The sequence below is a fragment of the Argopecten irradians genome, chromosome 14 (genome assembly GCF_041381155.1).
Source record: "Argopecten irradians isolate NY chromosome 14, Ai_NY, whole genome shotgun sequence".
NCBI lineage: Eukaryota > Metazoa > Mollusca > Bivalvia > Pectinida > Pectinidae > Argopecten > Argopecten irradians.
In genome coordinates, this window is record NC_091147.1 from 20838810 (window position 1) to 20852173 (window position 13364).

The window sequence follows — 13364 nt, forward strand, 5'->3', positions numbered from 1 at the left end:
TTAGCCCACCATCATCAGGCAGCCATTTTGGATTTTGATAGTTAAAGTTTGTTACTGCTATTTCTCAGAAAGAACTGAAGGGATCTGTCTCAAATTTCATATGCAAGTTCTCCTAGGGCCCTAGTTGTGCATACTGCATTTTGAGACTGATCGCCCAACAAGATGGCCACCAGGCAGCCATCTTGGATTTTGATAGTTGAGGTTTGTTATCTCTATTTCTCAGAAATGGCTGAAGGGATCTGTCTCAAATTTGATATATAGGTTTCCCTAGGGCCTTAGTTGTGCATATTGCATTTTTGGATCATTTGGTCAACAAGATGGCCGCCAGGCAGCCATCTTGGATTTTGATAGTTAAAGTTTGTTATCGCTATTTCTCAGAAAGTAGACCTTTCTCAAATTTCATATGTTGGTTGGCCGCTAGGCAGCCATCTTGGATTTTGATAGTTAAAGTTTGTTATCACTATTTCTCAGAAAGGGATCTGTCTCAAATTTTGTATGTAGTATGTTTAAAAAAGTTTGAAAAGCAGAGAAAAGATCCCTCTTTCCATTGTCAGACATAGATCATTCTTTGGTTGGCGCCAAGATCCCTCTTGGATCTCTTGTTGTGTAGTGGCAGGTGAAATAAGATATGTGTTAGATATAAATATGCTTACTATTATGAAATATTTCCTTGCAACATGATTCCTAGAGATGACTCCATGGCCAAATGGCAGCTCTGACTGTATGTCAGTAATGGAGTTCAAAGATCAGACAGAGAACTGCTGAAAGAATGGCAGCTCCAACTGTGGTCAAGAGGATGACTACTGGTTTTTGTAGCATGAAATTTTATTGACGTAAATTTAATGTCATTGAAAATATGTGAAATAAATATTATTTAGAAAACTGTTTTTCCTAAACTCCTAACTGCAGTGTCTCTCAAAATATTTGCAGCTACAGGGAATGCAAATCATGGTTGTGTTTGGTAACATTGCCAGTTCTATCAGGGGGACTTGGTGACCAAGATGGATGCCCGTTTGGTAACATTGCCAGTTCTATCAGGGGGACTTGGTGACCAAGATGGATGCCCATTTGGTAACATTGCCAGTTCTATCAGGGGGGGCTTGGTGACCAAGATGGATGCCCGTTTTACATGTGCCAACTATTAATATTGAACAGACATTGTGTTACCATAGCAACCTGTTCAGCTGTAATGCTCAGTGTGTAACTGTTTTATGTAAATCATTTAAAGATAACAGCAGACTAGTCAGGGTCCCAGAATGATAAAACTTTCATTAGACATCTTTCTGACTGGAAATCTCTCCTTTTGTCCCAGCAGTCATTCCACATTCATTAGTATGAACAAAACCACTTCAATATTCTCTTATAGTTTGTTGCATGTAACTCATATCTGCTCATAATGCTGTCTTAAATTTTGCAAAATTTATTGAATTTAACTTTCAGACCGATAAAGCATCTGTTTTTGTTAATTTAGTTATGGTAATGGGGAGAATAAATATGACCATTCTTCATTCCTCATCCAGTCTCACAGGGTATGATGAAAGGCAAAAAATGCTCTATACTGCTGGTCTGTCCAGGATAGAATGCTGACTTAGAACTGCTAGCTGGGTTGATGTATTGCCTAAATCAAGCTACATCCACTGTTGTTCAGTAAAACTGGCTAGGAAAACTTGATTGCATTAAAATGGACTGTTAATGTATGATTTCATGTTTCACATTAATATTTGAAACAGTAATATTTCTCCTGCTATGTGACATTTTAATTAGTGAATGGAGTGTATGCTTTCTAATATTTATATAACAGCTGCCTGACATTGAGGATATTACATAATTATGGAGCATTAACACATTTAGTGTTCTCTCAAAGAAATTGAAATAATTATGGTTGTCAGGAGACTAGATATTTTAAAAAGTTTTGATGAACAGTATGTAAAGGAACTCTATACAATATTTTGTGAGGACTCGTGTAGACACCGTTACTGTAATTTTCTGCGTATAACCCGCACCGGGGTATAGCCTGCGGGAATCAAAATCAGACATTTTCTATGATTTTTTAAAATAAATTCCAGATAACCCACACCGGCAGATTGCTGGCAGGTTGAACGTTGATATAAATCCTTGAAAGTACAGTACATGTCGGTGGTATATATACTGATAATAGTACACCTATCAGTTATAATTATTTCATTTTGAAGGAGCTACAAGTTTATTCATAGATATGTAAAATTATCGATAGCACATTGTTTGGTAATAGGTTTTAAATGCAACTAATAGAGCTGGTTGCTTGAGCTATTTCATGTATACAGTATTTGAAAGAGTTTACAACATAAATCTCTCATATTTTCACATTTGGTAATAGTTACCGCAGTAGCCCGCATCGACAGATAGCCCACATTAGGCATCATCTGATGTAAAAAAATTGTATAGCCTGCAGGCTCTACACACAAAATTACAGTATTTCAGACTTCACCCATAGACTATATGTGTACCAGTATTCAAATATGGATGACAAATCTGATTATAGAATTTAATTTGTAACAGCTACAAATTCATTAATGCAAAAATTATCTTTGGAGATTGTCTTTTACATTTGATAATGCTTAATATGATTAATAATTTAAAAAAGATAAACATTATGGAAAAATTCTGTTGCAAACCGTAGCAGGCAGGAGAATTGTGATAGTGTGACCATTTTACACCCAATAAGGGCCCAAGGCATTTGAAAAAATGATAAGGTGCTGATAATACAAAATTATTGCAAATCTATACAGTTTTGTATAGTTTTGGTCTTTGTTTTATGCCATGGGCTATTGAAATTGAGGCCTCCAAAATGGTGGTGGGTGCTTATAGGGACATGTGCGCTTATTGGGTTGAATATTTTAATCGCTGTTTCACTGAAATATGCGATAAATTAACACCAACGAAATATTCAGATGTACTGCAGCGCAGTTATTATTACGAATTTACCAAATTTACGGATTGACAAACCACAAAATGTAATCCCCGAGAATATATCCCTATAAGGAAACTGCAAAATATTGACCCTGCATTTAAAGCGATATACAGTATCAGAATTGTACATCATATATCATAGTTGAGTTTATATCAAATCCATTATGCAGTACTGTCCTTTTAGCTTTGGTATTGGACCGCAGTCGATCAGGACAATAATTAATTCTGTTATTATCAGATGTCTGTAGGAAGCAGGACAGACATTTTACTGGGAGGTCGATGCTATTGGGGGCCGTGTTGCATGTCTTTATTAGAACAAAATTGATCGTATCCGTTGGCTTGGAAGGCGAAAACAATGATGTATTGGGGATATCCCATAGTTGTGTATAAGATATTGTGCCATATCCCTTAATCCTTCCCTATCATACGACTGCTATTACGATACTGCTAAAAATTCATGGGGCTAAAAAAAGTGTACCGAATCACTTTATACGTACATGTCTGCAGGGCTTTTAGTGACTTTCTATCAAATGAAAGTGTAAACACATTTGATACATTGTCAGGATATTGAAGCATTTGTATGTAAAGTAGGTACTACAGTATACCAATTTTGTATTGTAAGAAAATGCATTCTTGTAAGGAGGGGTCGATGGAGGCCAAATGATGTTCAGTTGTGTCTGTCTCATCCATGTTGTACATCTGACTTCCCCCACTTCTCGGTTGTGGTTAGCTATACATATTAAAGTGTCTGATATTCTACAACTATAACCTACTACATATAAGTTTTGTAACTATAAGGATCAGCAATTTCCAGATTACATTCCGCTGAAATTTCAGCTTTTCACTGCCAGTAAAATTTGGCATGCATGCATCTTGAGCATATATTATACCTGCATAATGATTTGTATTTATATAGATATACGTACTACTTACTGGCCAAACTATATCCTGTTGGTAAAAGACCAACGCAATTATAGGGCTAGGCTGATAATGGGAATAATTCATGTGTATGTAATACCCGGTAACGTTTGTGGGGTACTAGTATCTCCAATGGTGATGGAACGTCACTCTTTGTTATCTTCCCGCTGAAACGTCATCGTATGACGTCATTCTATCACCAATTGATATAATAGTCCCACAGAAACATTATCGAATATCACGTGGTACGTGAATTATTCCCATTATATTCATTATCAATTGAAAAGAAAATAGTTTGAAAAATCTCAAGCTTGGACATAAATAAACTGAATGAAGAATTTTGTTATTTTCTATCCTGAGTGACTAAATTGTTCTGAAAAAAAGAAAGTTGTCTGGTTATTGGTCCCTTTGAAAAATAGGAAAATTTAGGAAAATGTTTTCTTTCTGATGTTTCAAAACCAAAATTAGGTTACTATAGTTACTCTAGAAAAAAGTTTTGGCTCTTTGAACTATGTTTATATTGTTTGATATCAACGTATCGTTTACATCATAATTTGTGTGCAAGAGTTAAAAAAACCAATTGAGGTTTGAATGTCAAAATTGGGTTATTGTTTGATATAGACAAGAGTTGTTGCCCTTTATTAATTATTTGATGCCAATTTTCCACCTTTATTGGGAAGAGTATTTGGCTGATGTCTGGATATTCAGACAGTATGCACTGTAGACTGGGAATGACTCCAGAATCGTTGATGATAGCTAACATGTGAGTCCCTGAGGTAAAGTAAAGGAGACATTCCTCTCGAGTGTTGTGGTATTACGCTGTACTGTGTAACATGCCGTCATTAAGTGTTTATTGGTATTTATATGTTGTTGGTGTCCATTGTATACATAAAACTAGAGCTTGACTGCCGCCAATTCTAGTGGAAATTGACAAATGAATTGATGAAGCCTGTTTATATATACCATAGTTATCCCCCAAAACACCATATGCAGAGATAGAGGGCTTGTAGTAATATGTGGGGACATCTTAACCACTTTGCCACCGTGGCCCCTTGCTGGAGGATTGGAAGTCAATACATTTTACAGAATTATGATTCTTATGCAGCTCCACGCACAGTACATTAGTTAAGCTGCCTATAAGACCACCAAAGCATCACAGAAAAATGTTTTTTATAGCCAGGTGGTCTTTATAGACAGGTTGAAGTACATGATGTATGTTTGCATTGGTTAGTTAGGACCCTAAAAAGTGGTCTTATTAAGCAGGTAGTCTTTATACAGAGGTGGTTACTACAGCAGGTGGTTCTATAATTTAAATGATTAAGGTATTTAATTCAAACTGTAATCAAGTAATACTGTCACCCGATGATCTACCAGTAGTAAACATTGTCTTAGTGTACAGATACACATTGTGTACTACCCCAAGGCTGTGGAGACTATTGAATTGTTACTCTCGACCTGTAAATCATCAATATTCTCTGACAAATCATTGTATTGATCTGTTCGCGGCTGATCTGACAGCATCTGTACCATACTGATGGGGAGTGTGCATCAGCATTCCTGACATTCTCCATCAGCATCCCTCACACTACACAAACTATCCCTGCCACTCACACTTCTGATACAAGATAATGTTGTGACATAAGAAGAAATAATTCAGATTAGAAGTTAAGGGGTCAGTAGAGGTCAGAAGGCCATATATAAGTGTTAAATATTAGTGGTTTGAAGGTCATAAAAATTATCAGGAAATCAGGAGGTAATATACCTGGTTTTCATGTAAAGTTGCAGCAGATTATTTAGGAGGTCATAAAGATCCAATGACATCGACATCTGAAGTCAAATAGGTGAAGGGGGTCAATAGAGTAAATTTTGAAGGTCAAAGTTGGAGGATAGTTAGTTTTTAAGGTAGTAGGAGTTAGGTTTTATAAAATCTGGAGGTCATGAGTTCGTTTGTGAGGTCATTGGGTGTCAGGAGGTTACAGGAGATCTAGTCTGAAGTCTTCTGAGATCAAGAGGTCAAAGAAGTTCATGTATGAGGTCAAAAGAGGTCAGGAGATCAGAGGAGTTCTTGTAAGAGGTCATGTGAGGTCAGGTAGTCCTAGTGGGGAGGTCACAGGAGCTATGTGTGAGGTCATGTGAGGCCAGGAAGTGTCTACACAGTGATAAGTTCTGTCAATAAGTGTGATGACATAGTTTACAGCTACAGTAGCTGTGGTGTCAGTGAGCTGATGGTGAGTAATACTACTGTACCTGTCCTATAGCAGGGAGACTGGTGGTGTGTACTGTCAGACTGGTGTGGTAAGTCAGGCTGCCTGATGATGATGATGATGGTCTAATGGACTAATTACCTTAATATGCCATTAGAAGTCAAGGACTCCTAACTATACAGTGATTACTTGCTGGGCATACTAGATACAGATGGCCTATATCATCCAAGGATAAGAAATATAGTTTTGTGTGCCTCATCAATGTATTGATTACCACGTGGAGTCACCTCAGTCAGCTACTTAATTGGAATTGCTAAAAATTCTAAAAAGGATTTCCTCTAGAAATACAGGAAAGGAAACCTGTACGAATATCAAGGGAAGGGTACCTGATTACCTGTATGATAACTCTGAAACATTTACCTGTGGAAGTGTAACCCAAACATATCACTACACAGGATTACCTGTATGATAACTCTGAAACATTTACCTGTGTGAAGTGTACCAAACAAATCACTGCAAAGGATTACCTGTAGGATAACTCTGAAACATTTACCTGTGTGAAGGATTACCTGTGTAAATACTACAAAGTTAATCAATGTAAATACTATGTGTTAACTCACTTTGTTATCTCTCCAAAATTGCAATAGATTTTGGATTACCAAGCTAAAAGTGATTACCTGGTACATTTGAGTATTCAAGGATTATATTTAGGACTATCAGTCAATATGACCATGGAGAGTAACAGGTAAGATCAGTATAAGTTAGTCCTTTTTGTAAATTGTTTAGCTACATCAACATTTGGTTGACTGGCTTGCAGTCTATAGAGTGTTAAAACATCACTAAAATTTAGCCTGATTACTTTTGTCTTGTCTCTACGACATATAACTTTAGTCTTAAGTTTTTTCAAACCAGGGAAAGATGATCTTGTATAAGAATTCTTCTGAGATATTGGAATTCTTTTGAGAAATTCCTGTCATTAACTCCGGGTCTGACAGCCAGTCTACAACTGGGTAGTCAAATTAGTAAAACTTATATCACCAATATAGCCCCCACCCCATTTCTTAGTCAGCTTTGTGAGAACCACTTGTTACATTGAAGGACAAAGTCTTGGAATATAAATATTGGATATGATACCTGAAGGCTAGGAATGATTTGGTAGAGATATTATATCTTTGGTACCAGTCTCCTGGTGTGTTTATAGTACATGTGTGCTGATGTAAACTTAGAGGGAGGGGGGGGAGGGGGTGTATCAACAGCAGATTATACTGCTGGGATAGAAGTGATGGCTTTATGCTGATCTGTGTATAGATATGGAAGGAATGGGTACATGTAGAATGGGCATGGGAAGAATAAGATGTAAGTATAAGAAGTAAGATAGATGTATACAGGTATAATTTGTAGTGTTAGGGTGGTAAGAATACAGGGGGGGGGGGCACTTTGTACTGGTGTAGAAGGAAGAGACCGGTGGGGGTGGGGATGGGGTGAGCAGACTGATCAACAAGTGATGGACTTATTAACTGATGTAGATATGGAAGGCCCGGGACATGGGTATTGGGTAGAAGGGGTATAGTAAGAATGATATTTTACGAGGTAGAGAAATAGAGCCTGAGAGATGTATAGATAGAACTTTAGTGTAGGGTAGAGAGGGTGAGGGTGGGGGTGTTAAGTTATCTACACCCAGGGAGGTTATAGGATGGGGAGGGGGCATAAGTGGGAATAGGAAGATGTTAGAGCTGGAGATATAGATATACTAACAATAATGGGACAGTGAGGAGATGGAGAAATGTGGATGTTAGATAAGCTCTGTAATAGTACATGTGGAGAACCAGATGTTGTAGCAGTAGGTGTTCTCAGTATCCTGGTCCACATTCCTTATCTCCTTAACATAAACCCTATAATTGCTTAATTGGACATAAGAATTAATGACAATGAGGTGTTTACATGTGCTGTATATATAGATATCCCTCAGAAGTAGACTAGTTAGAAAGTCACCCTTCAAGGTTCACTAATTCCTATAGCACTCACAGTATGTAGACATGTCAAAGAAATTCAACATATGTAAAGCTGTTTTAAAGCTGTTTCTGCCTAAATGGCAGCTCTGGCTGCTTGTACCCTTTGAAAGTTCAGACAATGGATAGCTGGTTGAAGTCCATTGTTAGATTGCTATGTGGTGTTGATACACAGGTCTTGCACTCCTGATCTCAATGAAGTATTAATTTGTTATTAAGGGTGGGGGTGGGGGTGGGGGTGGGTGGAGGTAGTATTACCAGGTACCCAATTCTGCATGAGTACCTTTACATCCTGTCTTAACATCGTATAGACACAGCATATATACAGACATTGCTATTTTATCATGGTTCGTTGGTAAATAACAAATTGAGGAACATTGGTAGAAACACTGAAGACTCTCTGTAGAGAACAATTTGTGAGCTATATATGTGTATTAGTATAAATACTTGGCCATCCGTTTGCTGGTCTGTCTGTATTAGTGTAATGGGAAGTTTGGATCCATTTACTACTGGAGATCAGCCGAGTGGTATTACTGTCCAAATCCTTCTATAAGTGCAACCCATTTACTGGAATGGCTTTAGGACTTTGATGTAGATAAAATGGGTTTCCTTTGTATAATTTGAAGGGGCTTAATTGTTGCAAAAAATATAAGCCTTTTCAGTTTTCGTTCTCAGTAAGACTATAGGGACAGCGTTAAACAGCGTTAATACAAACACTAATTCTTTAAATTCAATCCTCCCTATAATTGATTTTGGAAAGAATCAATATAGGCACTGCCTGTTATCCAATCCTTGTGTTGATCAATACAATATTTTGAATTAAATTGAAATTGATTTGGAGGATTAAGTAATATCATCATCATCCATGTAAGCATTGTTTTGTAGTCATGATACCATTTAATTGGAAGCGACTGTTCTTGGAAGAATGTTGAAATGAAAATCCAGAACTAGCGTGGCCAACCATTAAGTTTTCTGAAGTAAAGTTTAAAGAGCTATTACTATTGACCTGATTATGGTGATATTTCATTCACCTCAATTTCCGCATCACAATTAAATATTTATTGGCACAATCAGAATGTATTTTGATTGCTGTTACTGTTTTGTGTGCATCGATAATATCATTAGTCATTGGTTATTACTAATGGCTGGTGTCAGCCTGGGTGACCTAGTTAAGCCTAGTCCATTCAATTACCCATATAATTACCATTTAGTTTCTATCAACCCAACAACAGGAAATGGCTCCAATGAGTTTTTATCATTCAAAATCAGACACTGATACAATGACCTGTTATTTGTTGCATTATAATATAAAAATTGATCAATAATTATCGTTTGTCACTTCTTTTATGATTGGATCAGAAAAAGGATGTATTCCAATTCCTGTTTCGATTAATATAGATTGTATCCCATTGGTGGCCATTGATCTGAATTTGTTCTCCATTGGAAAGGACAAATCAATATCAGAAATGTGAAAATGGCATGGTCGGTCAATTAGTAGCCCTGTGGATAAAAAACTTCAACAGTCATCCTTTCATTTAGAATACTGCTGTATGTATTTTATTTAAATGAACTTAATTTCTTGTAAATAGTATCAATTCTATAATATGAGAAATTGCAAAAGTTAAAATCTGAAAACAAAAATAGAGAGAAAGAAAAGTAAGAAGAAAAATTCAGAAAATAGATATTGGATAACAAATCATAATCTTATATTGCTTTTAATGCACTGCACTTTGAAAGTTGATGATACTTTGCACTTTTCATTGATTTTTTTTAAGTTGAAAAAATGAAGACCATTTCTTTACTTTTTATTCTTTTAACATAATTAAATGTCCGAATTAAATTAAATTTTTGAATGCCGACCAGCAAGTAAGTTACTTAAAAGTAAAGTTGGCAAGGAATGGCATATTGTTAATTCAGCTGTCCTCGATATTGACACCTGATTAAACAGAAAACCAATAGATCTGTTACAGCTGCTAGTCTATGTGTAATGCTGACTTAACGATAAGTGATGATCAGTGATGACGTTACAGTGTTACCTGTACAGGTTACAGCATTAATTGATATACATAATTCTGTTATCTGTTGTCAATATGTGTAGATTTTCATGGAGATTACTTTTCTTTTTGCTGTCCCTCTCCAGTCCGTTATAGAGGGAGTGGTGATACCAACAGCTCACTGTGTTTCATTGTACCTTTGGTAGTGTGGGTTATACACGAAGCACTCGGCTTGATGTCTGTCATCTGCAAATTTTCTGTGTACGACTTTCTCCTAAGCTACTGGAAAAATTTCAATGAAAGTAGTGCTTCTGATTGGTAAAAATTAAGATATTGTGTGATCTGAAAGTTGAAGGGTATAGTTGTTGGGAATGTTAGTAACCATCTTCTTTTCTAATCAGAGGCTTTTATGTAGTTTTTTTTTCAAAAATTATTTCCTGGTGCCTTTCTTAAAATTATTTACTGGCTGCCAATAAAAAATATCCTTAAAGAAATGAGGTTGCAGTCAGGTCATCATTATTTAGTTATTGCTTATACTAGTTCTTATTGCTTGTTTGTATAGCAAAATAAAGTAGGAAGGCTTTGAGGTGAAATATTTGGATATTTCCCAAAATTTTGCATTAACACATGATGTGGGCTTATGTGTCTCAGACTACTAAACTTCATTACCCTAAATATTCACTATTTATAACACCATCAGAATAACGTATAAAGAGATTTCTAATACCCGAGAGAAAGCTAATGAGTTAGTGATCAAAAGGTCATGAAAGGTCAAATTGGATTTCCATAAAACACAGTGCAGCATGATCTATCAGTCTGAACCTGTACATATATATACTCATTTAGGTGAAAAGGAAATTAAAAAAAAAACTTACTTAGAGCTAATTTGATCTTATATTGGAATAAAATTTTATGGAAGCTCTCCATGTTGGATATTGTTTCCTAGGCAACAGGCGGAATTCAGGAGTGAATTCCGTTAGACAGGGGATGAGTCATCCCTGGCTGTTCTAGGAAAGCTAGTGTGTTATAATTATCATGGTGTACAGAGGGCTGGCTACTCACATGTGTAGAAATGGAGGCCAAGGACCTTACTTCTAGACCGACCAATTGGTTTGTGACATTTCTGTTATAATGTCTGTCTATGTCATTAGTTTGTTACACTTGTGACACATTTTTATTAACTTTTCTGTGCCATCTTGTACTTTTATGGATAATCAATGTATGTCATACAAATGTAGGGTTGATATGTGACAGTCATGTGTTGATACAGTAGATATATACTGTTATTTATGTATTACATTGATGGAATGATAGATTGGTAACTGTACATACATGGTATTCAAACTTTGGGTAATAGAGTATGATTATCTATAGTATGGATATCTAAAAAGTACGAGTATCTATAGAGTATGGGTATCTATAGTATGGGTATCTATAAAGTACAGGTATCTATATAGTACAGTTATCTATAGAGTATGGGTATCTATATATTACTGGTATCTATATATTATGGGTTTCTATAGTATGGGTATCTATAGTATGGGTATCTATATAATATAGTTCTGTATAGTATGGGTATCTATATAGTATAGGTATCTATATAGTATGGGTATCTATATAGTATGGGTATCTATATAGTATGGGTATCTATATAGTATGGGTATCTATATAGTATGGGTATCTATATAGTATGGGTATCTATATAGTATGGGTATCTATAGTATGGGTATCTATACAGTATGGCTAACTATATCGTATGGTTATCTATATAGTATGGGTATATATGTATATAGTATGGGTATCTATATAGTATGGGTATCAATATAGTATCAATATCTATAGAGTATGGGTATCTATAGTATGGGTATATATATAGTATGGGTATCTATATAGTATGGGTATCTATATAGTATGGGTATCTATATAGTATGGGTCTCTATAGTATGGGTATATAGTATGATAGTATGGTATCTATATAGTATGGGTATCTATATAGTATTGGTATCTATATAGTATGGGTATCTATATAGTATTGGTATCATATAGTATGGGTATCTATAGTATTGGTATCTCTATAGTATGGGTATCTATATAGTATGGGTATCTATTGGGTATGGGTATCTATATAGTATGGTATCTATATAGTATGGGTATCTATAGTATAGTATGGGTATTTATATAGTATGGGTATCTATATAGTATCATATCTATATAGTATGGGTATCTATATAGTATGGGTATCTATATAGTATGGGTCTCTATAGTATGGGTATCTATATAGTATGGGTATCTATATAGTATGGGTCTCTATATATAGTATGGGGTATCTATATAGTATGGGTATTTATATAGTATGGGTATCAATATAGTATCAATATCTATAGAGTATGGGTATCTATATAGTATGGGTATATATATAGTATGGGTATCTATATAGTATGGGTATCTATATAGTATGGGTCTCTATAGTATGGGTATCTATACAGTATGGGTATCTATATAGTATGGGTATCTATATAGTATGGTTATATATATAGTATGGGTATCTATAGAGTATGGGTATCTATATAGTATGGGTATCTCTATAGTATGGGTATCTATATAGTATGGGTATCTATATAGTATGGGTATCTATATAGGTATGGTATATTATATAGTATGGGTATCTATATAGTATGGGTATCTCTATAGTATGGGTATCTATAGTATGGGTATCTATATAGTATGGGTATCTATATAGTATGGGTATCTATTAGTATCAATATCTATATAGTATGGGTATCTATAGTATGGGTATATATATAGTATGGGTATCTATATAGTATGGGTATCTATATAGTATGGGTAATATATAGTACAGTTATCTATATAGTATGGGTATCTATATAGTATGGGTATCTATATAGTATGGGTATCTATATAGTATGGGTATCTATATAGTATGGGTATCTATATAGTATGGGTATCTATATAGTATGGGTATCTATATAGTATGGGTATCTATAGTATGGGTATCTATATAGTATGGGTATCTATATAGTATGGGTATCTATATAGTATGGGTATCTATATAGTATGGGTATCTATAGAGTATGGGTATCTATATAGTATGGGTATCTATATAGTATGGGTATCTATATAGTATGGGTATCTATATAGTATGGGTATCTATATAGTATGGGTATCTATATAGTATGGGTATCTATATAGTATGGGTATCTATAGTATGGGTATCTATATAGTATGGGTATCTTATAGTATGGGTATCTATATAGTATGGGTATCTATAT

The 13364-nt window shown here is 35.2% G+C and overlaps 1 protein-coding gene across 1 annotated transcript in view; it reads left to right on the forward strand.

Annotated features, from left to right (window-relative positions):
* Window positions 1-13364, forward strand: part of LOC138308344 (IQCJ-SCHIP1 readthrough transcript protein-like) — a 103054-nt gene that overhangs the window by 25041 nt on the left and 64649 nt on the right.